The following is a 27,350-nucleotide window of genomic DNA, read 5'->3' on the forward strand; positions in this document are numbered from 1 at the left end:
CTGGCCAAATTTTGGTTCAGTTACTTGCTAAGCCATTTTATGGATTTCTTATTCCTCTAACATAGAATAATATTTCAGACAATATTCTACCAGGAGTCTTTTTGGACAATTTTTGCAAAAACCTTCTGACTGCCCTCCCCCACCTATTTTGTTATTATGCACTGGATAACAATAGGTACCAATAATTAGTGTCTATATTCTTAATGTCTCTTTTTTCAATTTAGTTTTTGGAAAAAAAAGTCATTATCTTTGGTGGCTAGTTTGCTCAGCTTTGTGTCTTCTTATATTGGAGCAAATACCAGTTTCACTATATAATATTGTATTTTTAAATATCCTGAATCAAAAAATGAGGAAAATCATTTTTGATTTGGATAAAATTCAAAAGAACAAAACCTCTTTGTGTGATTACAATATGGGGAAAATAAACTCTTTTTGGAGAAGCCAAGGAAGGAGTTTTTCAATGAAACCTCTTCTATCAAAAGACAGTGGAATATTTACATAAAGTGTCTGGGATTCATTTTCTACCTTTCCTAATATGTGGGTTTAGTGGGGGAATTATGTCATTTCTTCTGTAAAGGTGAAGATAGTTTTATAAACAAAAAAGTAACTTGTGAATGAAAGAAGTAATTTACTAGAACCGCTTGTTGATGATAATTGATGTTTAGGTATATCATTGTATATGAATGATTGTATTTATGTATTTATTTGTCAAAATTGTACATACTGTTTCACCCAAAGTAATTGTCTGTAAAAGTGCACTCTTCAGCTTTGTAGTACTATTTAGGGTTACATGGGTTGCCAATCAAGCTGCTAATCAGAATACTATTTTTTGTACCAATGTTATGAAACTGGAAAATGGCAAATTGAAGCAAATATGTCTCTACATTCAGTTTCTTTACCTTCCTCTTGAGCTGTTGATTGAAAGCACGATGCTAATGTATAAGACCATCGTTGTGAGGAAGATTATGGTTTCATAGAGCTGATTTTTTAAACCATCGGGACAAATAAACAGAAGGAGATCATATTTTCCACTTTGCTTCTTTTTGAGTGAATCTCTTGACGCAGTGTGCATGTTAAACGTAGCCAATGCCCTGCCCCTTTACATTAACCTTCTCCCAGCCTCCATCTAGATAATAGTTCGTACCCTTCAGAGCTCATCAGCAAGAGCCCAATGCAATTTAGTCAATTTGGTGACAAATTGGTCTAACAGACCATGGGCTACTTCGGAATTTAGGAAACTTAAGCATCTCTCTTGTTCCTCTATGGATTCAACAAAGTATTTTAACTAACCTCTGTGTTAAATTCTATGGCCTGAACATGCCAACAAATTTCAAACAGGGGGTTTTATGCTGATAGTGTGCTTGGTGCATGTGGCCATAAGGAAAAACTGCCTTTCTTACATTTCCCCCACATAGAGCCTTTGGAGTATTGCAGACTATTTTAAAAGCATGACAGGACTGGAAAAATGATATTCAGACATTCTTTACAACAGAAAATTAATGCTGATACCTGCCCTTGCAAGCAAGAGATTAATAACTATTTTAAAGACTATAGTTTCTTTTCTTCTCAATCCTGGTGTAGTGAAATAAGTCTTCACTCCTTAATGGAAATTTAACTTTGGATTTACCACCACTGTTCCTTAACTTTAAAGGTTAAGTCTGCAAGGTGAGCTGAAATATGTGGGTAAACCATGAAAAAATAAAATATACACATTCTTTCAATGTGACTATATTTTACATTTTATTTTGAAATAATTTCAAACTTACAGAAGAGTTGCAAAAATAATACAAACCGGGTGCACAGGTGGTGCAGTGGTAGAACACTCACCTTCCATGCCAGAGACCCGAATTTTATTCCCAGACCATGCACCCCGCCCCCCACAAAATGATAATAATACAAACCCCATACAGATGACTCCAATATACCTGCCCTGACACCCAGATATACAAGGTTTAACATTTTGCCACCTTTGCCATGTCATTATATATAGATATATGGTCTATTTTCTGAACATTTGAGAGTAAGTTGTTCACATTATACTCCTTGAACACTTAATGCTGCCATGTACATGTCTATGAACAAGGATATTCACTTATGTCAACACCTTAAGTGCAATTATCCAGTTCAAGAAATTTAATTGATATTATGCTTACACTCAAAATTCCAATTTTTTCTCCTGTCCCAATAATGTACTTTGAACCTTTTTTCCTCCTTCTTAGATCCCACCCAGTATTATATATTGCATTTAATTGTCATTATCTCTTTAGTTTATCTTTCTTGTATTTTAATTATGGAAACACGTATACAATATAAATCTTCTCATGCCAACCCCTCCTAAGCACATCATTCACTGGGATTAATCACACGCAGAGTGTTACAGTACCCTTACCACAATCCACTGCTAGAACTTTCCCTTCACCCCAGAAGAAGCCCTACCCTCATTTCACATTAATTTCCCATTGCCTCTAGCCCCCATCCATGGTAACTTGTACTTTCTAGCTGTATGCGTTTTCATGGTCTCTGCTATTTTCTTTGTGGTTACCAAGGGGCTTAAATTTAATATCCCAACTCAATAAAAATCACATTTGCTTTGATACCAACTTAACTTCAATAGTATTCACATACTATATTCTTATACTGCTCCATCGCCACATCTTTATGAGTTCTTGATGCAAAATATATGTATAATATATTATGAGTCCCAAACCACTGGTTCACCATTACATTTTATTCATTTGCCTTTCAGATCCTGTAGAAAGTAAAAAGTGGAGTTACCAACCAAAAATACGAAGTAATGATATTCGTATTTACCCATATCATCTGTTTACTGACATCTTTATTTTTTCATGCGGTTTCAGTTAATTCTCTAGTGTCCTTTCCTTTCAACTTGCAGAACTCCCTTTAGCATTCTTGTAGGGACAAGCTAGGGGTAAAGAAGTCCCTTAGCTTTGGTTGATTGGGGAAGGTCTTAATACCTCCCTCATGTTTTGAAAGAAAGCTTTGACAGATATAGAATTCTTGGTTGGCAATGTTTTGCTTTCAGCACTTTAAATGTGTCTTCCCATGCCTTCTTGCCTCCATGGTTTCTGATGAGAAACCAGCATTTAATTGTGTTGAGGCTCCCTCGTATGTGACATGTTGCTACTCTCTTGAGACTTTTAGAATTCTCTCTTTATCTTTGCCATTCAACAGTTTGATTATCAAACATGATGCAGTATGGGTTTATTTGGAGCATCTGTTTGGAGTTCTTTGAACATCTTGGATATGTTTATTCGTGTCTTTTGTTAGAGTGGGGAAGTTTTGTCATTATTTCTTTGAGCATTCTCTCTGCCCCTTTCTCTCTTTCTTCTCCTTCCCGAACTCCCCCAGTGCATAGTGGTACACTTAATGATGTGCCACATATTTCTCAGGTCCCACTCATTTTTCTTCATCTTTTCTTCTTTTTACTTCTGAGTCTGGATTATTTTAATTGTCTTGTTTTCAAATTCATTGATTCTTTTCTTCTATAAGCTTCAATCTGCTAATGAACCACTCTAGGAAATTTTTAATTTCTGTTACTGTGATTTTCAGTTCTATTTGGTTGCTTTTCAAAACTTTCATCTCTCTATTGATGAAAATTCTTTTTCTTTGAGTTCATCAATCAGATTCCTAATTTCCTTTAGTTCTTTGCCCATTTTTTCTTTAGGTCTTTGAGCGTAATTAGGACCATTTTATAAAAGCCTTAACTAGTATGTTCCAGGTCAGATCTGCTTCACTGATGGTTTCTAATGTTTGACTTCTCCTCTTCCTGGGCCATCACTTCCTACTTGTGTGTTTTGTAATATTTTGTTGGAACCAGTAAATTTATAAAATTTTAATATTTTAATGTGCCTTCTGGAACTTAGACTCTGAGGTGTCTGTTCCTTAAGCTTGTATCCAGCTAGTGTTATGATAGAGATTTCATTGAATGCCAGGGGCTAACACACACACACACAAAGAAGGAAAAAAAGGAAATTCCTTTCCCAGTCTTTGAAGATTGACCTGTGCCAGTGCTCTCCTTCAGGGCTCATCCATGAATTTAGAGAATGGCTCCAGTCAAAAGCAAAGGGACCTACTTGAACCTTTCTGTGCATGGGTCTTCTCTTGGACATGCGCATTTTGCCTTAGGAATTCCACCAAGTATAGAGGTAGAAATGTCCCCTCTTCCCTAGGAAACGGTTTCCTCATCATCCAAGGCACTACACTGTAAGTACTACAACCAGCAATCCCTTGCTCCAAGCCGCCAATTAACTACTCTATCACTGCTTTCTGTAGGAGAGTTCTGTGAACTATGTTCTACGTGCAGGGCAAGTTCTGGAATAACAAATGTCTCAGGCCACCACCAGGCAGATTAGGTAGACAGATTGGGTTAGATGTAAATGCTCCCAGTTTGTGCATGAGGGTTACTCTGCTCCCTTTGGCACTGGGACCAGGGACTCGTACTAGGAGTGCGCTCTGGCTCTATGCCTAACCAGTGACTGGTTAGGGAGAAGCTAACTAGAACATCAGGAGATCAGCTTTTAAATAGTCTTTTTTCTTGTTGAGGAGCTCACCTTGTTACTATAGTCCTTTAACTGTTCTCTGGAGCTTTAAGAAAGAGGTTTCTGCCAGTTCTTGTTGATTGTTCAAAGCTTCTGTGGGTGGTCAGAGCCCTGAAGCTTCTCATTCTGCCATCCTGATTGGGGCAGAGCTTTAAAGTGACTTTTTAAAAGTACTAATAACAAGGGCAACATTTTAGATGTGTGGTTCCCAGACCAGCACCATGGGCGTTATCTAGGATCTTGTTAGAAATTCAACTTCTTGCACACTCCAGAAACTTGGGATGTGGCACAGCAGTCTATTTAGCAAGCCCTTTAGGTGATTTCGATGTACACTAAAGTGTGAGAACACTGGAATCGGCAAACTACAATCTGTGAACCATGACTGGCTTTCTGCCCACAAGCTAAGAATGGTTTTCACAATGAAATTTCTAATTATTTGATGATAGGGAACATTGACCTTGAACTCCAACTAAGCAAAATGTTATCCCAAAAGAGAGAATTCCATTCTCCTCATCAGTAGACCTGTACTATAAAAAAAAAAAAACATTGTACTCAATTATTATTTTATTATATTTTATTCCATCAATAAAAGGATCTGTGCAAATTTGTCTTCTCTCATATTATAGAAGTACTTTCATATATCTTCCATTTTGCTTCTTGGCTCACAAAGCTTAAAATATGTGCTACTTGGCCATTTAAGAAAAAGTTTGCCCACCTCTGACCTAGAGAAACAGAGAAGCATCTGAGAAACAGCGTTACATACAAAATGAGGAGTTGTATCAATAAAGCATACTGGAATTGTCTCCATGCAGCCAAGGAAATGACAATGTAGTCATGATAACGAATTGCGTTAAAAACCAACAGCTGCATATATTTTTTAAATATTTCTTTTTTATCTCAGATTGATTTTTAAAAATTATAAAAGTTCGATTCTAATTGTAACAATTACACACAGTTGAAATAATATATTGCTTAAAGATGTGTAGGTATTAGACCTAAGAGGGTGGGTTTCATATAGCTTGAGGATAATGATTGCAAGCATTCTATTTCCTCATTTACTTAATTGTCATAGATTTCCAGATGAATTCACACTGCTGGGAGAGAATTGGAGACATTTCTGAGAAAGAAAAAAAATCACCAGAAATTGGGCTATTTAGAAGAGTGATGTGTCCTAGAATATAATCCATATGAGCACGAAAAATGGCCTTTGATAATATCTCCTTACCTCTTTGCTGGTTAAAATGGGCATTTTTTGTGAAATGAAAAAGAGATAAATGAAAAAGTATTATTGATTCAACCACATCTATAATAAAACTGGCTCTACTGTCTCTTCAACCAGAGGTGCTGAGTGTTCAAGAAAAATTTTCCATTTAGTTTTCCTTATAGAATCTATTAGTTTGGTATGTTATGTCGACTATTTGTTATGCCTCCTGCAGTGACCTCAGTCCTCACCCTGGAGGGTATAAGAGGTGATCTATTCTCTCCGTGGGGTTCATTCCACAGCGTTTACTCAGCAGTGACTGCCTGGGATGGCAGGTTGGGCAGAGGTTCCTGTGGGGTTATGTGTTGAAGTCTATTTTTCACAGAGACAAGGATGACGTCCCCAAACCTGGGGTGAGGGCAAAGAAACCCTCAGAGACTTCTCCCCTTCCACGGCCTTCAATTTCCAGCCTCCGTTCTTCTGCATCGTGACAGTGCTATTCTTCTTGTTCAAACTAAACAATCGAGACAACAGAGAATTTCATAACACGTAGGAAGAACCCAGGGGCTCTGGCTCTCAGACGCCCTTTTCTTAACCAACAGAAGGTTCTGCCTCCCAAAAGTAAGAACATACATGCCCCTCCAACAACCCACGCCTTCAGCCCTGTGGAACTCAGAGGAGCCATTTTAACATGTTTTCCAGTTTGGAATCCTCCCTCCCGACTTGGTAACTGAGGTATGATTTACATACATCAAAGTTCACCACTTTTAATGGACAGTGCTATGGGTTTGGACATGGGTGCTGTCAAGAAACCAGTCATCAAAATGTCAGATAATTCCATCACCACCACCCCCCAATTTCTCTTATGTCCCTTTTTAAACAGCCTCTCCCCCATAGATCCTGGCAATCACATATCTCTTTCCAGACTTCTATTTTGGATGAGATTTACATGTTATTCAGTAGTCATCACATCATCTATTTCATAATTAGAAAAAGATTTTTGGAATAGCCCTTTATAACAACTTAATGCACAGTAAGGGGAAATCTGGAAAGAGAATAGAAAAAGAAAAAAATCTTAAGAAAATAGTTCAACAACAGGGAAGTGCAGGTGAAAGATTCAGGGATTTTTAAATAAACTACCCCTGATTCAATAATTTCCAAGTCTAATGAAAATTAATAGGAAGGTGCAAGTCAAAGACCTCTTACCTCACCCAGACTGTGGCCCAGCTCACCAGGAACTCTAATAAAGCTTCTGTCCTTCAAACTCACATGCACATTTCTGTAGAGTAGAGAGAACAATTTATAAGTTCAATTATACTTTTTTTTCCCTCTTGGAAGCAAAGGATCCTCTGGAGAGGCATCTGTCACTTGCTGGCTCATGAGAAAGGTCAGCCCTCTGTGCCCTCCAGGATACTCTTCCACACTTGTCTCAAACTACACGGAGATGAGCACTCCTTCTGCATCTCCCCTTAATTCCTTGCCACTAGTTTCCTCAACATTTGTTCGTTCACACTTCCTTTAGGAACAGATCAGTTCACACCTACGAGCATTCCCTTCTAAGCTGATCAATAGCGGCATCTGAGTTAACTTGGAAAGCATGCCATTTGCAACACTCTTCTCCTTGGTCCCAGTTGGAGCCTGAGCCATAGGCAGCAAGGGTGTGGGAGGATGGAAAGTGGAAAAGACAGGATGAGGGACACAATATACTCTACACAATCGTCTCAAATTTTAATGTGCCTAGTAATTACCAGGGTATCATGTTAAAATTCTGGTTCTGATTTAGTAGTTCTAGGGTGGGACCCAAGGTTCCGATTTTTTTATAAGCACCCAGGCAATATTGATGCCACAGGCGTGTAGACTGCCTTATGAGTAACAAGACTCTAGTATTCAACACTAGATTCTAGACAAGGACATTATCAATTTTATGATATTGGAGAAGGCACGTAACTTTTCTGACTCCTGAACTCCTCAACCCTCAATTGGTAACAATAATAACTACTGAATTTTGGGAGGTAGGGGGAGGAACCACCTAGCTTCTGATATTGTTCCAGCAACACTTCCTCTCTCCCATCCTAAATATTGTTCTTTTCAACAGGTCAGATTACTAATCCAAATGGCTAGTGACTAAGACAGTGGTTTGCTCATATTAATGTGTGTGGGTCACTGTTTGTTAACAGATGGCATAAATGTGTGTGGCTCTCTCTGCTGCTTTTCTTTGCTCCTATTGCCTCCATCCTCTAGCACCAGGAGTCATGTAGCCTGCCAATACGTGCTTCTCCTCCCTTTCTCCTCCATGTACTATATGGCATCCTACCCCCCATCAGCGGCTGGGAGTTGGCTGGGAAGATGAGGCTATCTCTTCTTATAAATAACATTTGTTCAGCATCTGCTATGGCCATACCAGAGGCTCCTGAATATACTGCCTCTTTAAATCTTCACACAAACTTGTTGGAAGGTATTAAGGACTAATGAATGAGGTTTTCGGTTAGAAACTCATTCCTTTTATTCCTGTATATAGCTTTCTCTAAGGCCTTATGTGGGAATGCTGAGGACTTAGAGAAAACTATGCATCTAAGAAACAAAAACAATGGGAAACAAAATACTAGACTATTATTAGCTTCCCCAGTGCCTGGTAGCCCAGTACAGGATTCTATGTTAAAACCATATGGAGTTCTCAGTGCCTGCCCATGTAAATCAAATAAAAAAAAAAAAAAAAAAAAAAAACACCAAATGGGGGACAGGCCTCCATCTGAGACTGCTCCACATGCATGTTGCTTTTGCTCAATAAAAACTCATTCTTGCCTTAAAAAAAAAAAAAAAAAAAACAAAGAAAGAAAAACAAGTGGAAGTCGATGACTTAGGTCCAGGTCAAAATAGGGGCTGATAGCCTCATCTTCCCAGCCAACTCCCAGCCGCTGATGGGGGGTAGGATGCCATATAGTACATGGAGGAGAAAGGGAGGAGAAGCACATATTGGCAGGCTACATGACTCCTGGTGCTAGAGGATGGAGGCAATAGGAGCAAAGAAAAGCAGCAGAGAGAGCCACACACATTTATGCCATCTGTTAACAGTGACCCACACACATTAATATGAGCAAACCACTGTCTTAGTCACTAGCCATTTGGATTAGTAATCTGACCTGTTGAAAAGAACAATATTTAGGATGGGAGAGAGGAAGTGTTGCTGGAACAATATCAGAAGCTAGGTGGTTCCTTCCCCTACCTCCCAAAAATGCAGTAGTTATTATTGTTACCAATTGAGGGTTGAGGAGTTCAGGAGTCATAAAAGTTACGTGACTTCTCCAATATCATAAAATTGGTAAGTGGAAAGACTGTGTTTAAACTCCAGGTTTTTGAACCAGATTCTAGTGCTGTTTTCCATCACATCATGCTGTTCTCAATTCCATTCATGGTTCTATTAACAAAGTATTAAAGGTCAGAACCAGCAATATATCCACAGGACAAATGGGCAGTCAGTGGTTGAAGTAATAGACTGTTTGAAAGTCAGTATTGAAGAGAGAGTGAGAGAGATCTGGAGTACAGATAGGTAGCCCAGAACATGTGCAAAGGGTGAGAATCTGGGCAAAAATTAGAAATAGATTCATCCATCAGGTTTACTTAATCTTAAGTGGCAAAACACAAAAGCTGATTTTTCAGGCAGAACTTCTCATTCAGGAATGCTTTAACCTCTATGAGTTGGGTAACTTGCAGCAGCCTGAGAAGAAAGGCCAGACCTCGATTCTGAAATCTAGCAATGACCCGGATCAGAGGGAGCCACAAATAAGATGTCTTTTTTCAGTAATTTAAAAAAAAAATTGTAAAAACACCTTGCAATGGTTATGTGCATACTGCTTATTCCCAAGATAATTGGAAAGGTAGCAAAGGAGGAGCATCAGCTACAGAGATAAAAAGAATTTTTAAGAGACAATGACCTAGGAGCAGGAAAAACAGGGAAGTGGGAGGAGAAAGCAGTAACTCAGGGTACAACAGAAGATTAGGGAAAAGTCACACCTGTTTGCAGACTATATGGGCCAATGATTTTTTTGCTTTTGCTGTTGTGTCTAACAGCAGGCATCTAAGTCATGACTTTCAATACATTTTCATTCAGATTCCCTTACAATTAGAGTAAGAAAGTTTGTTTTCCAGAGCCATATTACTTTTGTGAAAGAAATATGTTTGTTAAGTCACATTTTCTTTTACATTTTGGGTTCTTTTGCTGGTCTGATCTGCTTACCTTCTGCTTCATTATGCTTCATAGGTGGTTCTTACACCAATATCAAAAACACTACATTCATCTGTGATGAATTTTGCAGGTGTGTTAGGGAATGGGCCTCAGAGATTGGACCTTTTTGGATTCCCATGGGCACAGAATTAAGTTATGAGTGAAATCCCTAATTTTTTGAGTGAGGAAGGAGATATTTCAGTACTTTTTCTCCACAACCTCAGAAGGTAATTCTAATCTAAATCAACCTAGTTTTAAATGTCAAAATGATGAGATTCACATTAGATTTCTGATAAACTATAAAATCAATTTCAATTGAGAAACCAGTCATTTTGTTGTATTGCTTGTGGGCAGATGGCAGAATGTAAATGGAAGTCCATGGAGGCATATTCCTTCATTCAACCATTCACTCAATAGTCTTTGAAGGCTGCCCAGGGGCCAGAAGCAATGTTAGGACCAAGTGTTATACATTTAGGGAGCTGACTGTCCAATATTTTTTTCAAACCTCAAGCTCCTTTATTATAATACTCAAAATTAGAATATGCTTCTAAGAATTCTTAATCCCTGGATGTGTTAGCAAGCATATTTTGCTTCAACAGAACTTGTGATCTAAGGCTCACCAAGTTAAAATTGTTTATAGCTTAGTCTTTGGAGTCAGCATTTTTCTTTCTTTTTATAAATAATCATAATAGATTAGAATATAGATTAGATTAGCATCTGTTAGCTAGAGGAGAAACACAGTAAAGCATATGTAGTCCTACACACCTGAGTCTCCCAAATACCAAACCCATCCTCATTGCAAAGTAAATTGTGTTTGAGGCTCAGTCCCAACCAAGAATCAGTAGGCTTAATTTACATTATATGCTGATGTTTTTTCCTCAAACAGATGAAATATCATACAGCACTATAAACAGGTTACAACTTTGAAATATGTGAAATTAAAAGAAGCATATTTGCACAATGTGCAACAGCATTTGCTGAAAAGTTTCAGGTGAGCAGACATGCTGCAGTCTCCTGTCCTGAGCAGCCATGTCCAATCAGCGTTCCCAGCCATGAAGGTGCAATTGGACATACGTTGAAATGTTCAGACCATTAGGCAATTGCCCCAAGAGGGCTAAAGCATCTCTCTCTTTCAGCTTTGTTAATGACCCTTAAATACTCAATAATGGCTTGTTTAAAGTCTTCTCCCTGTACAAAGTAGCTGCTCCATGGCCTGAGATGACCTCTTTAATCCACACCTGCATTTTGCCCAAATTTCAAGACCCATGTGATAAAGATACCTTCTTTATGAAGTGTTTCCTATCTCCCTTCTATAACTCAAGGTAAGCAGGCAGGTGTGGGCAATCATATATTATGCAGGTAGAGGGGCTTCCCAATAAAATTGATGATGTGTCTCATCTCTCTAAATGTAAGTCTGAAGTCACAGGTACATTCTAATATCAATTCATGGGAGTAAGGGAAGAATTTACTGGAACATTGTCTTTTATATTTAAAGAATTGATGAACTCATTTGACATGGATCAGTTTAATGAATATATCAAACTTTTTTTTTTTTTTTGCAAGCATTAGTTATGTTCTCTCCAGATCTACTCCTGTCTGATCTTCACAACTAAGGCCCCTAAACCCAAAAATCAAGGGACCACCCATGGTATCTGTTTCTCTCTTATCCAGAGTTTGAATCCATCACCAGGTCCTTCTAATTTTACTTCTAAAATATGTTTGAGGACATTACTAATTGGTTCATTCATCTCTATAATCCCACTTTCCTGTCTTCAATCCCTCATCTACCCAGCAATCAGAGAAGTCTTTTAAAACTCAATCAGACCTCATTGACAACCTGCCTCTATCAAAATGGCGAAGTGAGATGCTTCAGGGCTCCCTCGACACACAAAAGCTTTGAACAACCAGCAAGAACATTCTCAAAGCTCCAGAAAACAATTAAAGGACTGCATAACAAGGTAAGCTCCCAAAACAAAAAAAAAACAATTTAAAAACTATCTCCTGGTATCCTCATTGGCCCCTCTCCCACCCCTCACTGGCTGAGCACAGAGCTGGCCTGCATTCCTGCTGTGGGTCCCTGGTCTTGGTTCTGGAGGGAGCAGAGTAACCATCTCGCACATACTGGAAGTATGAATGTCTGGCCCAATCGGTCTCGTGGTGGCCTGAGCAACTCGCTGACCCAGAATTTGCCCTGCCTGTAGGAGATGGCTCACAGAGCTCTCCTCCAGAGAGCCGCCAAGCAGCTGCCTGGGGCAAGGGACTGCTGGCTGTAGGACACACAGTGCAGTGCCTGAGCCTGGGACTATGAGGAAAACTTCCTAGGGAAGAGTGGACATTTGTACCTATGAACAATGCAGGAATTTCTAGGGCAAAATGCAGATGCCCAAAACAAGACAAGGGTGCTGAAAGGATCAGGGAGGTTCCTACGCTTTGGCTTGGAGCTATTCTTATACAACCCATTGTAAGCATAAAGCCCTGAGGGAGAGCACTTAACACTGGTCATTCTGCAAAGGCTGGGAAAGATGTTTTATCTTTCCCTTATATATAAATATATATATATGTATTTGTTCCTGACATTCCAGGAAAGATCTGCCATAACACTGGCTGGATACAAGCTTAAGAAACAGATGCCTCAGAGTCTAAATTCCACGGGTCATGACTCCAGAGCAAGTCCAAAACCCAGCAGGGTAACATTATATTTCAAGGTCAGAAAGTCTTCTGGGATCAAATACTTTGTCCTCTAAGCCTGCTGGTGCGGCAGCCCCGCATTTTCCAAGCACTCATGCAGCAGCCCCAATGCTGGGGCCTGGGCCCCTCCACTCTGAGCACTGGAGGGGTGACGCTGCTCTAGCCAAACCCCCCGGTGTAGGCTGCGCACTCTTCAACGTTTGGGATGGTGGCTGAACATCTTTGTTGTTGTTGCCTATTTAGTAAGGCATTATTTTATACTTTCCTTTAATTCTCTATGCATAGTTGCCTTTAGTTCTTTAAAAGTACTTATAAGTGCTGACTTAGTAAATACAACATCTGGGCTCCCACAGGGACAGTTTCTATTAACCGCTTTTATTCCTGTGGATGGACAACACGTTCCCGTTTCTTTTCGTGTCTCAAAATATTTTGTTGAAAGTAGGCCATTTTAAGTGATATAATGGTGTGTGGATTCTGAAAACTGGGTTTACTCCTGTTGCACAGGGTTTGCTGTCATTGCCGATTTTTGTGGTGGTTGTTATTGTTTCTTTAGTGACGTTCCTAGGTTAACCCTGTAAAGTCTGTTTTCATCCTCGTGTTCAGCCACTAAGCCTCCATTTAAAGAGCTTAGTGGCCATCTAATGTTTAAACATCTCATTCTCCGTCTTTTTAAGTTTTTTTGGCCAGCCTTTTATTAGCCCTAGGTGTTAACACTGCCTCAGGCAGCTGCAATGTTAACCAGCTGAAGCTGTGGGTCTTTGTTTTTGTTTTTACAGATGAACGTGGGTAGGACTGTTTTCGTAGAGTGCTAACTCAGGGCGGTAAGAGTGGAGCCTATCAGTGAATTATCAGGCCAAATAGTGTCAATTCTATTTTATGGATTTGGGGAGCTCCAAAATATGTGCCTCCTCCAGTGGTTTCTAGGCTGCTGTTTTCCACCCGTGCTGTAGTGGGTCTAAGGTTGGTTTTCAAGACTGCTACAGAGCTAGAAGGGTATGGGATTCAAGCAAGTTAAAAGCCTAACTTGCTAAGGGTCACTGTTCCTTTTGAGATTCAGCTGGTTTTCTAGGGAAAAAAAAAACACTCCTCAAATTGTTTTGAGCCTTTAGTTAATTTCCAGATTTCAAAAACATTGATTTTGGGTTTTTCCAGTGTTCTCATTGCTTTTATGGAGAAGTGGATTCCATTCATTTTCACAGTACCTGATAAATGAAGCTGTTTTCAGTCAACAAACATTTATTGTTACTTATTGTGTGTCCAGAATTGATCCAATGCTAGAGATACAAACATTCAGAAGGCAGTGGTCTCCTCTAGATGACTTAGCTGTGTGTGGACAGAGGAGACAAACATTGTAAGTAAATAGGATGGAACATGATTATGTGATAGAGATGTGAAAGGAATGTAATTAAGAGTAGAGAAGAAAACAAGCCATTGCATGGAGAGTTTGTGTAAATGTAGACTAGATGAACTGTAAACTAAATAATGTAAGATGAACTTACCAAGGAAGAAGGCAGATACACTGGGTAGAGGGAGAAACATGAGAAAAGACAGAGGAGATGGAAAATGCCATGGAAGTTGTTAGAGGTTCCTCCTCACAAAGTTGGCAATGAATAACAAGCTGTGACTTATTTCCCTGTGACACCAACCCCCATCCATGACTTGTTTGACTGATTGACCAAATCATAGCCTATGTGCTTGAATGCAACCCACCAAGTCCTCCCAAGGATGAGGCCTCCCAGGGATGAACAAAGAAACTTACGATTCCCTTCTAGCCCTTAAACCTCCTTCCCTAACCGAGCCCCACTACCTATCCAAAAATGCCACTTCTCCTTGCCCTAATTTGCCACAAATCGTAATATAGCCTATTCAGCTATACTACCCCTCCTTGCCCCGTGTAATATGTGTATATAATGCTGTACAGCCATCCCAGAGGTGGGCTGAAGTCTATTCCTCAGACCCCCTCAGCTGAGAGTGCTTCTCAATAAACTTCCCACCTGCAATCATCAGTCTCAATGTCCCAGTACGTGCCACTTTTTCCTAACAGAAGTGCATTTGGATGAAACACAGCCTTGAAAGATGGGTTCAAAGGTGGCTGCTATAGAAAATGGGAGTTACCAAAGGGTTTTAAAGCAGAAAAGCTAGTAGTAGTGGGGTATTCACGGTGGAGGTGGCGGGGATAGGGTTAGACTGAAGAGCCATATGTGAACTTGAGTAGAACAGGTTTAGATGACCAGTGAAGGGCAGGGCTGAGCAATATTTCCAGCATTCTTTTGTTAGGGTTCTATCTTGTCAATACAATTTGTCAATGTCCTTTGTAAGGCAGATGACATCAAGCTTTGTACTATAGTCCAGGTGTAGTCAGGGATCCATCACCTCTAAACCACCTAAGCTTGGAGCAGTCAGACTCATATTGAGCCTATAGTAAACTCAACCTCCTAAGTCTCTTCCCCATATAAGAGCACTTAACCCCTTCCTTCAATATACGTGTGGGTAAAGGGAACATAGGGAGGTGGAGAGGCCCACTCAGACAAATAGAGGAGTTCAATTAGTATTCATATCTAATTAACCAAAATCATATTTTAATTGTTTAGCCACCTTACTGAAAGCTTGGGGAGGATAAATCACCCTTAATCCCACTATTCTACTGCAATTATTAGTTTTCTGTATGTTGCCTTTTAATAATTATCTTGTGTCTGTTTTTATATATTTTAATATTTTCTATGCTATCTCGAATCCTAATTTTTAAATTTAAAATCATAAACATTTTATGCATTGTCTTATTCTTTGTATATATTATTTAATTGCTTTATTAGATTTCTGTTGGGCCACATTACAGTTTAATCGAAAGGTCTGACTACTATCAGACATTTATATCAAAGTGGTTTATGGCTAGAAGACTGAAAATCACTGGATTAGGAAGCTGTGTGTTAAAATTTACTATGTTCATGCCTTCAAAATAGAATTGCTACCTTCCAAGCAACAGCACCAAGTTAACTGAAGATCCTTGCAGAGAGCAACAGCCTACAGTTCTATTCGGAGAACAGCACATACCCGTGGTTTTGACATCAGCCAATCTGCCATACACTAGGTTTGCCTGGGGATCAACTAATTCAGCAAATAATTCACCTTTGGCATCCAGAGGAAACATTCTCTTCTAGCAACATAGAAAGCACTCATTTCTTCACATCAATTTCAGCCTCCTTCTCAGAGTCTTTATTTCTGGTACACAGAAAGGAATCAAATGCCTTGATTTGAGCAGGAACATTTACATAGTCTAGGCAGCTAAGTACCAAACTTTCTGCCAAGTTTATCCATTGTATTCCCAGGAATATAGACCATGGAATTGGTTAAGAAAAGTCCCATTTACCATACCCAGAGCATTCTCTTTAGATGCAGTCTCATTCAATTTATTTTACAATCGACTCATACTGGGAAGTGCTGTTTTTCTAAAGCTTGGAAAACAGAGTAGCAGACACTCACTTGCAAGTTTAGAAAGAATAAAGTGATCAAAATACACTGCCAGACTCACTTATGAGATAATTAGTAGCATTCTACCTGTATCAATTATCAGTCAGCCAAAAAATATGGAACTTTCCTTTACCCAATTCCCATTTCTCATTACGTTCTTTACCTTGGGCCACATGCAACCTAAGTTTTGTATGACTACACAAATTGTGCCAGAAGTTATTGTTTCTTCTACCTGAATCAGCTACACCTTCCAAGAATTGCACTCCCAGACATTTGGGACAACCCTGGGTATATAACCCAAAGAAATTTTCTCTTTTATTGAGAGGAAATGAAGAAAATAAATTTAGGACAGGAAAGGTCCTTTGATGCCATCTAGTCCAGTAGATTAAGTGCCATACATTAATCCATGCCAGATGACTACGAAAACAACGATCGTTGGAACATTTTTTAAAAAATACAGATTATCATACCTTAGCCCTATGGATCCTAACTCAGTAGGGCTGGACAGGACGATGTTTGTAGATGAACCTGTTGCTTGGCCTACCCTCTCACTTTACAAATGAAAATTTGGAGGCCCATGAGGGATAATGTATGGCCTAAAGACATTCAACCAATTAGTGACACAGTCAGGATCAAACTTTCCAGCCCTGGTTTCCCCATCCTCTCACACTACCTTTCTAAATCTGTAATTACATGTAAAGTGATAAGTTCAGGGTTCATAAATAAAATACTTATGAGTTAAATGCTCACTCATTTTAAGAGTAAAGCACTGTTTTTATAAACAAAGAAAACGCCCTGCTAAATAATTATTTAGCGTAGACTTCTAGTCAAAATGCCTACCTTCCAGATTTCCTAGGCTCCTCCCTGTAACTTCAGCACAGCCTCACCTGCATGTAAGGAGGAACAGAGTAGGGGAAATTTACTTGTTCATTTAGCAAATATTTATAAATACATCTAAGTACCTCTTAATATTCAGACTTATTTATGCCTTAGGAATGTAACTCATGAAAAAAAGACATAGTCCCTACACTCATAGAACATACAGTTTAGTGGACATTAAGAATAATTAAATGCACAATTTGCAGTGAGGTATGGTGAGTATTAAGATGGTGGATTACATGGAGTAAACAAACTTTTCAAGCCTTTATACAATTAAAAGAGAATGATTTTGAACAAGCATTTTTCTGCTGACTCAGAAATAGTCAAAGAAAATGAATTGATTTTCATTTGGTCAAAGAAAATGAAAGGATTTGATCAGTAGATAGGGTTTTAGCAGTTTCAAGTCACCCTACCAGGGGCTATGGCAGAGTAAAGAGGTTGGCAAATCTTTTCCCCAAGAAAAACAACTATAGAACTAGATAAAATTCTCATAAACAAGCATTTCAGACCTCTGGAAATTGACCAAAGGAAAACAACAAATTGAAAAATGTGTATTCATAAAAAGCTTCTCGAACTTTATATAAGAACAGTCTGAGTCTGTGGCTTTCTTGCCTGGCGTGGCTCCCATTACCTTCTTCCATCCACCATGCTCGGCCAGTGTGGTAACTTTGCTGGAGTGAAGCAAGCCATGAAAAGCAAGAATTTCACTGTTGGAGGGATCCGACTTCATTTGGAGTAGAAAGTGAAAAGCATGCCTCATTGTATTGTCAATAAAAGTAGCAATATGCATAGTAAGTGATCAAGGACAGTGAGCAGCTCTGCTAGCCTCAGGTTGCAGCCCCATTTGGGAGAATGGTATGACCAGAGTGTGAGCCAGAACTTTAACAGGAGTATTCTGGAAATGGGAGAGCCTTAGAGGGGGATAGAAAAGCTCTGCACATGTCCTTGGCTGGCTAGAATGTGTGCACTCATAGAGGAGACCCAAGAGAGCTTAGGAAAAAGCAAATGTTGAGACATATTTGGCAATTGTCTGAAATGTCAGTGCACATACATGCAGATCCAGCAGCAGATGGGGAAAACTGCAGGTTCAAAGTGTTTGATTACAATCTCCAACAAATCATCAGTTGACTACTAAGCTGTATAAAAACAGACATGACGTCTTAGTTGCCTGGCTAAAAATAAAAAATGAGCAGTTATTTCAGGAGCTGCACGTGATAGGGAGAAACAATTCCACAAATTAAATTCAGTGTACTAAGACACCCAAATAAACACACACAAAAAAACTCCAGCAACTGGTGGGAAAAATAATCATAACCCAAAGTTGCTATGAAATCTCCATGCTTTCAATTAAGGTAACCATGAGATATGAAAAGAAACTTTTTTTCATTTTTGTCATAGTATTTTTCAGTTTGTATTGCCCATACTCAAGGAAAGACAAGCACTGTCCATAGCCAAGGGACAAAAAAAAAAAAAAAAAAAAAAAATCAAAAGAAACTGAATTTGAATGCTGTGTAATATTGGGTTTAGCAGAAAAAAGTCAAAGCAGCAATTATCAATATAATTCTAATTATCAATATATGTAAAGAATTAAACCATGTTTAAAGAATTAAAGAAAAATGACAGTTATTTGATTTATAGGAAAATCAATAAAGAAATAGAAACTACGGCAATTATAAAGTTGAAAAATACAAAGACAAAAATGAAGAAAATTAGATTATCTCAGCAGCAGATTTGAGAAGACAGAAAAACAATGAACTTCAAGATTTATCAGAAGTTATACAATCTGAAGAACACAGAGACAGGCTGAAGAAAAATAAAGAGAGATTTAGAAACCTGTGGAACAAAATTAAGCTTACAAGCATAAATGTAAAGGGAGTCCCAAAAACAGAGGAGAGGGAAAAGGGGCAATTTTTTTTAAATAATGTGGAAATTTTTCCAAATTTAATGTAAAGCATTAATATGCAGGTAAAAAAAGTCCCAAGTCCCAAGTAACGTAAATACAAAGTGATACACACTTAGACATATCATAGTGAAACTGTTCAAAAACAAAAAGAAAAATCTTAGAAGAAGAGCTAAATAACTTAATACAAAAAAATCTGATTGATGGATAACTTCTGTTCTGAAAAATGGAGAGCAAAAGGCAGTGGACTAACAATTCAAAATACTTTTTTCCTACTTTTTTGTGAAATATAACATTTATACAGAAAAAGCAATAAGTCTCCAAGTAAAAAATGTAGTTTAACTTTTAACAAGTAGTTATAGAACAGATTTTAAAGTTTGGTATGGGTTACAGTTCCACAGTTTTTCATTTTTTCTTCTATCTGCTCCAAGGCACTGGAGACCTAAAGAAATATCAAAATGATGATTCAGTACTCTTACTCATTTGTTAAATACTATCTTCTCTATACTAAAAAAGCAATAAATTTCAAGGTACATTGTAACAATTAGTTGAACAGATTTCAGAGTTTGGTGTGGATTACAATTCCACAATTTTAGGTTTTTATTTCTAGCTGCTCTAAGGTACTGGAGACTAAAAGAAATATCAATATAATGATTCAGCATGCATACTCATTTGTTAAACCCTACCTTCTCTGTATAACTCCGCAACAACCTTTGATCTTCCTCCCACACTTTACAGGTATTTAGGCTATGCCCATTCTAATTCTTTCATGTTGGAAGGGACCGTTGATAATATGGGATAGAGGGACAGAACTAGTTGATGTTACGGAAAGGCTGGCCCCTCTACATTTCAGAACTTATCTGGTCCAGGGACCCATCTGGAGGTTGTAGGTTTGTGGAAAGTTACCCTAGTGTATGGAACCTTTGTAGAATCTTATATAATGCCCTAAGTTTTCTTTAGTATTGGCAGGAGTGGTTTTGGTTGGTGTTTGGCAAGTTATGTTAGGTAGCAATGTCTAACTGAAGCCTGCATAAGAGTGACCTCCAGAGTAGCTTCTTGACTCTGAACTCTCTCAGCCATTGATGCTTTGTCACAATGTCTTTTCCCCCTTTTAGACAGGATGGCATTGCTGATCCCATGGTGCCAGGGCCAGCTCTATGTTTGATTTACAAACAACTGTAAGTCAAGAATTCTATTTCCAGCAAAACTGCCCTTTAAATAGGCAGGGAGAATACAAAGATTATTGGATACACAAACACTGAGCTTTGTTAGCAGTCCTGCCTTATAAGTAATACTAAAGAAAGTTCCCCTAGATGCCTGGAAATGACACCAGTTGTTAAGGAGCTTCCATGGGAAGAAAGACAGCCTACTAAAATAGTGTATAAATGTTTCCTTCTCTTCTCAGAATTACTTTAAAATAAATAAGATCAAATAAAGCCATAATTATAATACTGTACTGCTGGGTGCTATATATATATATATTGGCAATAATAACACAAAGTGGAGGAATAGATAAAACTACATTGGAACACTGCTATAAGTTACTGGAATTAAGTATTTACTTGAAGATGGGGATAAATTAAAACACATGCAATATTTAAGGTTTTTTTTTTGTTTTATTTTGTTCTTGCATGGGTAGGCACTGGGAATCGAACCCAGGTCTCCAGCATGGCAGGTGAGAACTCTGCCACTGAGCCACCATTGCCCACCCAACACAGGCAATATTTAGAACACTCACTAAGAACATACCTCAAAAGTTGTCTAAAAAATGAAAATAATATATAAAAAATTATTTAATACAAAAGAAAGTAATAAAGGAGGAATAGAGGAACAAAAAATATGAAACACATAAAAATAACAAATTGACATATATGTATTCAAGCCATAAAATTATTAAATGGGCTTGAGCTATATTAATAGCACAGAAAATAGATCTTAGAGTAAGAAGCAATAGCATTTATCAATGAATGCACTCCTAATAAAAAAGCCCCCAAAACACATGAATCAAAACCTGACATAATTAGTAATCATGTTAAAACACTGAATGAAGCTGCATCTGAGCTATAGGTTTTTGTTTTGTTTTGTTTTGTTTTTACTACTATTACTTTTATTTTTTTTCTCTATATTAACATTCTATATCTTTTTCGGTTGTGTTGCTAGTTCTTCTAAACCGATGCAAATGTACTAAGAAACGATGATCATGCATCTATGTGATGATGTTAAGAATTACTGATTGCATATGTAGAATGGTATGATTTCTAAATGTTGGGTTAATTTCTTTTTTTCCGTTAATTAAAAAAAATAATAATAAGGGAAGGGGTAATTGGAGCTGAAGGGATATAGACTGTGCAGCAGGACTGGATATAAAAACTCAGAAATGGACAGCACAATACTACCTAATTGTAATGCAATTATGTTAAAACATTGAATGAAGCTGCATGTGAGGTATAGGTTTTTTTTTTCTATCTATTATCGTTTTAATTCTTATTCTGTTGTCTTTTTATTTCTTTTTCTAAATCGATGCAAATGTACTAAGAAATGATGAATATGCAACTATGTGATGATATTAAGAATTACTGATTGTACATGTAGAATGGAATGATTTCTAAATGTTTTGTTAATTTTTTTAATTAATAAAAAAAAAACCTGACATAATTGAAAGAAAGTAGAACATTTCACAATTATAATTGGAGATGTCAATATCCTACTCTCAGTAATAGAAAAGACAGTAGGATATAGAAAACTTAAACAGTGCTATCATCAACCAATTTGACCTAACTGACATTTATAAAATACCCTTCCTCAAAACAGCACATACACATTCTTTTCAAGTGCTCATGGAATATTTTCCAGCATAGACTATATGCTAGGCAAAAAAAGTCTCAATGAATTTAAAATAAATTAGTTTATTCAAAGTATGTTTGCCAACCACAGGCAATTAAATTGGAAGTCAATAGAATATTGGGAAAGCAATGAATATTGGGAAATCCTCAATATACGAAAATTAAATAACATACTTCTATGTATTTTATGAATCTGAGGAAAAAATCTTAAGGACAATTAGAAAATGTTTCAAACCAAATGAAAACAAAAATCACATCATGTCAAATTTATGGGATGCAGTTAATACAGTGATTTAAGGGAGAGTTATAGCCCAAATAAGCCTATACTTATTTAGAAGGAAGTTCTAAAACCAATAATGTTACCTTCACTATAAGAGATATAATGCTGTTTGACAAAAATATCACAGTGCATACCAAATATTAAACTAAAGGAAAAAGAAGGATGGAAATATACAGGCCAGAATAGGAATCAATAAAATAAGGCAAAAGAAAAACAATGGGGGAAAAGAATCAATGAAACCAAAAAAAAAAAAAAAAAAAAAAGGATAAAATACAAATTACCAAAATAAGAAATAAAAATGCACTTAACTAAATAAACTACAGAAATTAAAAAAGATTGTAAGAGACTATTATGAATAATTTATGACAAACTAAACTGAGATAAGTAGAAAATTCCTAGAAGGATGTAAATAACAAAAAAGGACACAAAAAGAGGTAGAGCTTTTGAATAGACCAATAACAAGTGTGCCAATTTGAAAGTGTTATGTACCCCAGAAAAGTCATGTTTTCAATCCTGATCTAGTCTTGTGGGAGCAGACATTTCTTTTAATCCTGATTCAATAATATATGTTGAAAAATTTGATTCGATTCTCTCCATAGAGGTGTGGTGTGACCAATTGTGGGTGTGATCTTTGATTAGATAGAGATGTGACTCCAACCATATTGGGTGGGTCTTGATTAGCTTACTGGAATCCTTTAAAAGGAAACATTTTGGCAAGAGCCAGAAATGACAGAAACCCAGAGCTGACAGAGAGCACCAACAGAAACTTCAGAGCAGAGCTGACACAGATGCTGACACTTGGAGAACAGAGACACGAATGTTTGGAGATGCTTGAAGCCCAGCAGACATCGCCATAAGATGTTAAGCCAGAGCATGGAGAGAGCCAAGAGATAAAAGCCAGCCCAGGAGAAGCAAAGTGAGGAACCCCCGCAGGAACAGAGGCTTAAAGTAATGGAGCCCATGAGCAAGGAACTGGCATGCCTTCCTAGCTGACAGAAATGTTCCAGGTGCATCAGCCTTTCTTGAATAAAAGTATCTTTCCCTTGATCCTTAGTTTGGACATTTCTATAGCATAGAACTCTAAACTTGTAACTTATTAAATTCCCCTTTTTAAAAGCCATTCCAGGGCTGGTATATTGCATTCCAGCAGTTTGCAAACTAACACAACAAGCAAATAAATTGGATTAGTAATTTAAAATATTCCCACAAAAAACAGCTCAGTCTCATATAGTTCCGCTGATGAATTTTATTAAAAATTTAAGGAAGAAATAATACCTATCCAACACAAACCCTTTCAGAAAAATAGAAGAGGGATAAATACTTCCTAATTCGATCTGTGGCCAGTATTGCCTCTACACAAAAGCCATATGAAGACATTACAAGACGACTCTAGACCAGTCTGCTTCATGAATGTAGATACAAAAATCCTTAATAAAATAATAGCAACAAAATCCAGCATTGGATTATACATTATGATCAAGCAAGATTTATCCCAGGAATGCAAGTTTGGTTTAACAATAAAAAAAAATCTGTTAATGCAATCACAGCATATTATAGAATAAAGACAAAAAACACATAATGCTTTCAATAGATACAGAAAAGAATTCAATAAACTCAAACATCCATTCATAATAAGACATTCCCAACAAACAAAGATTAGAAGCAAACTTCCTCAACCTGATAAAGAGCATTCTACAAAAAATAAGCTAACATCACACTTAATAGTGAAATACTGACTGCCTTTCCCCTAAGCTCTGGTAAAAGGCAAGAATGTCTCTTCTCAATACTTTAGATCATTTTACTGGCTGCTCTAACTAGTGCAATAAGACAAGAAAAAAGAAACTAAAAGCATATGGATTGAAAAGAAATAAAAATGATTATTTATAGAAAACCTGATCTTGCATAGAGATAATCCCATGGAATCTACAAAAACAAAATAGTAGAGAAACTACTCGAATTAATGAGTTTAGCAAGGTCATGGGATACAAGATCAATATCCAAAATCACTTGTATTTCTATAAATTTGCAATGAACAATTCAAAAGTGGAATTAAGAAAATTTCATTTACAATAGAATGAAAATGAATAAAATACTTAGGAATAAATTTAAGGAAAGAAATATAACATCTGAACACTGTAAACTACAAAAACAAATGCTAAAAGAAGATCTAAATAAATATAGAGGCATTCCAAAGAAAATATTCAATATTATTAAGATTGTAATTTTTCCCATATTGATCTATAGGTACATTCAAGAAATGGATACTCTCATTCTAAGATTTACATGTGAAAAGCAAAGTACCCAGAATAGCCAAGATGATTTGAGTAGAGACGTATCTCAAAGACTTATATGACCCAATTTACTATAAAGTAAATTAAGACAATATGGCACTGGTGTAAGGAATATATCTATATATATATATATATATAGATATATCTATCTATATCTATCTATCTATCTATCTATCTATCTATATATATATATATATATATATATATCAGTGGAACAGAGTTAAGAGTTTAGAAGTAGATTCCTAGACTTATCAATTGATGTTTGACAAAGGTGTCAAGCCAATTCAATGGAAAGAAGATGTTTTTTTAACAAATGGTTCATGACAGTTGAATATCTTCCTGCAAAGAAGAAGGAAGAGGAGGAGAAGGAGGAAAGGGAAGGTGTTTAGTTTTTCTATTATTGCCAGAATGAAATATACCAGAAATGGATTGGCTTTTACAAAGGGGATTTATTAGGTTATAAATTTACAGTTTTAAGGCCATGAGAATGTCCAAATTAAGGCATCATCAAGAGGATTCCTTCATTCAAAAAAGGCTGATCGCATCCCGGGTTCCCCTCACATGGGAAGGCACGTGGCAACGTTTACTTGCCCTTCTCTTCTGAGTTGGCTCTCACCTCCTGTGGGTCCTTCTGGCCTCCCCTGGTGTGTTTTTCCTCCCTAGGTATCTGTAGGTCCTCTCTTAGTTTTTCCTGGGCAAACTATAGGTTTCAACTCTTAGCATAGTATCTCCTGGGGCATTTTCTTTCTCAAAGCATCCTTCACTTGGTTTCATCTCTCTGCTGTCTGTATCAGCTCTGAGCTCTCTCTGTTTTCTGCCTTTTATTCTCTTCATAGAAAACTCCAGTAAAGGGATTAAGACCCGACTTGAATAGGGTGGGTCACATCCCATGGCAACAACCTAATCAGGAGGTTCCCCCCAACAATAGGTCTGCACACACAAGACTGGATTAGAAGAACACGCCTCTTCTGGGGTATGTAGCAGTTTGAAACCAGCATACAAGGGGACAAGGAGAAATGACTTTATAACCCAAATAGATCATAGACCTAAATGTAAGAGCTAAAATCTGCAGGGCAAAGCAGTGCTCTGGTTGTCTAGGTCTGAATGACATGCTCCATAGGATAAGAATGGGTGCTCCACCCAAAGCACGTAAATCGAGGGGTGGGTAAGAGGGTAGTAAATAAACTGGGTCAATGTTTCTAGGAAGAGAGTGAGTGAGTGGTAGGAGGTAAAAACAACAGAATTCTACCACAACTTTGATCTTCTAAGCTAATAAATCCCAATTTTCTTCCTGAATAACTGTAAAATATCTATCACATCCAGAAGGAGAGAGCGAGACAGAAGCAAAAAAAATATATACATTTGTTTTCAAGTCCTGTTGCTTAATCAGATGAGATGCCATAGTTAAATTGCAATATAGGGGGAAAAGAAAAAGGAAAGGGAAAGGGGAAGTCAAAAGACAGAGAGAAAGCAAGGGAGTGTTTGCCACGCAAAATGGGCCTTGGCCCTGATCACCTCAACCATGTTGACTCCAGGAAAAATCAGCAACAAAAACAGCAGATGGTGTTCGGGTCTTCCTGAAGGCAGCAGGCCCTGGAGCAGCCAACCAATCTAATTGCATGGAAAGAAGAGACAAACTAAGGTGGCAGAGCCTTCTCCCATAAATAATTAAATACTGGCCTTTAAATTTCAAGGAGGAGAAAAAAGAAGAAAGGAAATAAAGAGGCACACCCATGAACTAATCTTTCAGCAGGCTGTGGTGATTCTGCCTACTTTTGAAAGGGGCCAATCATCAGGTAAGTGTTCCTGTCTTAGGAGTAAACAGAGGGTGTAGACTTCCCCTTTCACAGATATCGTCAAATTTACAGGAGAGTTTTGAATCTTTGGGTGTGAATATATTTCTTGGTTGTGTATAAAGTGAGGAGAGTAGAGAAAGGCAAGGGAGAACTGGAGGGGACTAGGATAGCTTAGCGAGGAGCCCCAATCTTTTAAGGAAAGAGTAGGCTTTCTTTTCCTTCTCAGGTTTTGCTGGCTTTGGTTTTCAGAGTCTTTGAAGGTTTTTAAGAGGCTGGGTACAGGCTTGTCTCCTTAATTCCTAGTTAGTGAACCACAGAGTATTTGGGTTTGCCCTGCAAGTACATGGAGGACATCTGGCAAATGGGTCAACTATCTTATGTGTTCAAGACTTGAGGGCACAATAACCAGCACAGCTAATGCAGAATACTAGTTATATTTTCTGAGTTTAAGAGGAAGCGTTTTCATCTTTGAAATCTGATTTGACCATTAAAAAACTCTTAATAATGTGAAACTTTGAGAAAGTTGTTAATTAAATGCTCACAAGAAAACTTGAAGCAGATTTCCCAAGGTATCGAGAATTGAAAAAAAGCAGCAAGGCTCTAGGGAAAAAGCTATAAAAAGAGAAAGGTACTCTCTCTTTTACAAGAAAGAGAGTATAGGTGTCTAAGGATTTAAGGCTCACAAGGAGAGGGAAGCACCTAGATGTAAGGCATCTGAGCTGACTACTTCTCCTAAGGGAATACAGTGTCTGATCAGGCAAAACAGACTGAGAATGAAAACTGACTACTTTTCAAATCTGGAATCAATTACCTGTAGAAAGATTGTCCTTGCTGATGGGAATCTTTTTTTGAAATATTGGGACAAATTATTTTGAGGATAGGAAAGCATGGTGAAAAGAATGTCGGAGAGGAAGTCATTCCTTAAAATCCAAAAATCACTCTGATCCTTTGCCAGGAACTCTTATGATGCTTTATATATATTACCTCTCTTAGTCCCTATTTAAAAATCCTAGAATGAAAGAGGTATTGTTATCATTCTTGCTTTTTAGATGAGAAGGCCAAGGCATGGGAAACTAAGTTGCTTGTCCAAGGTTACAGGACTAGTAGAGATGCAGCTAGGATTAGAACCCAAGCAGTTTGGTTTCAGAGTTAAAGCCTGTGCCCAGACTGAACTTGGCTTAAACCTATAAGAAACCTGACATAAGGGAGGCTGTGGACTCACT

This window comes from Tamandua tetradactyla, chromosome 3, assembly GCF_023851605.1.
Source record: "Tamandua tetradactyla isolate mTamTet1 chromosome 3, mTamTet1.pri, whole genome shotgun sequence".
NCBI classification, from domain to species: Eukaryota; Metazoa; Chordata; class Mammalia; order Pilosa; family Myrmecophagidae; genus Tamandua; species Tamandua tetradactyla.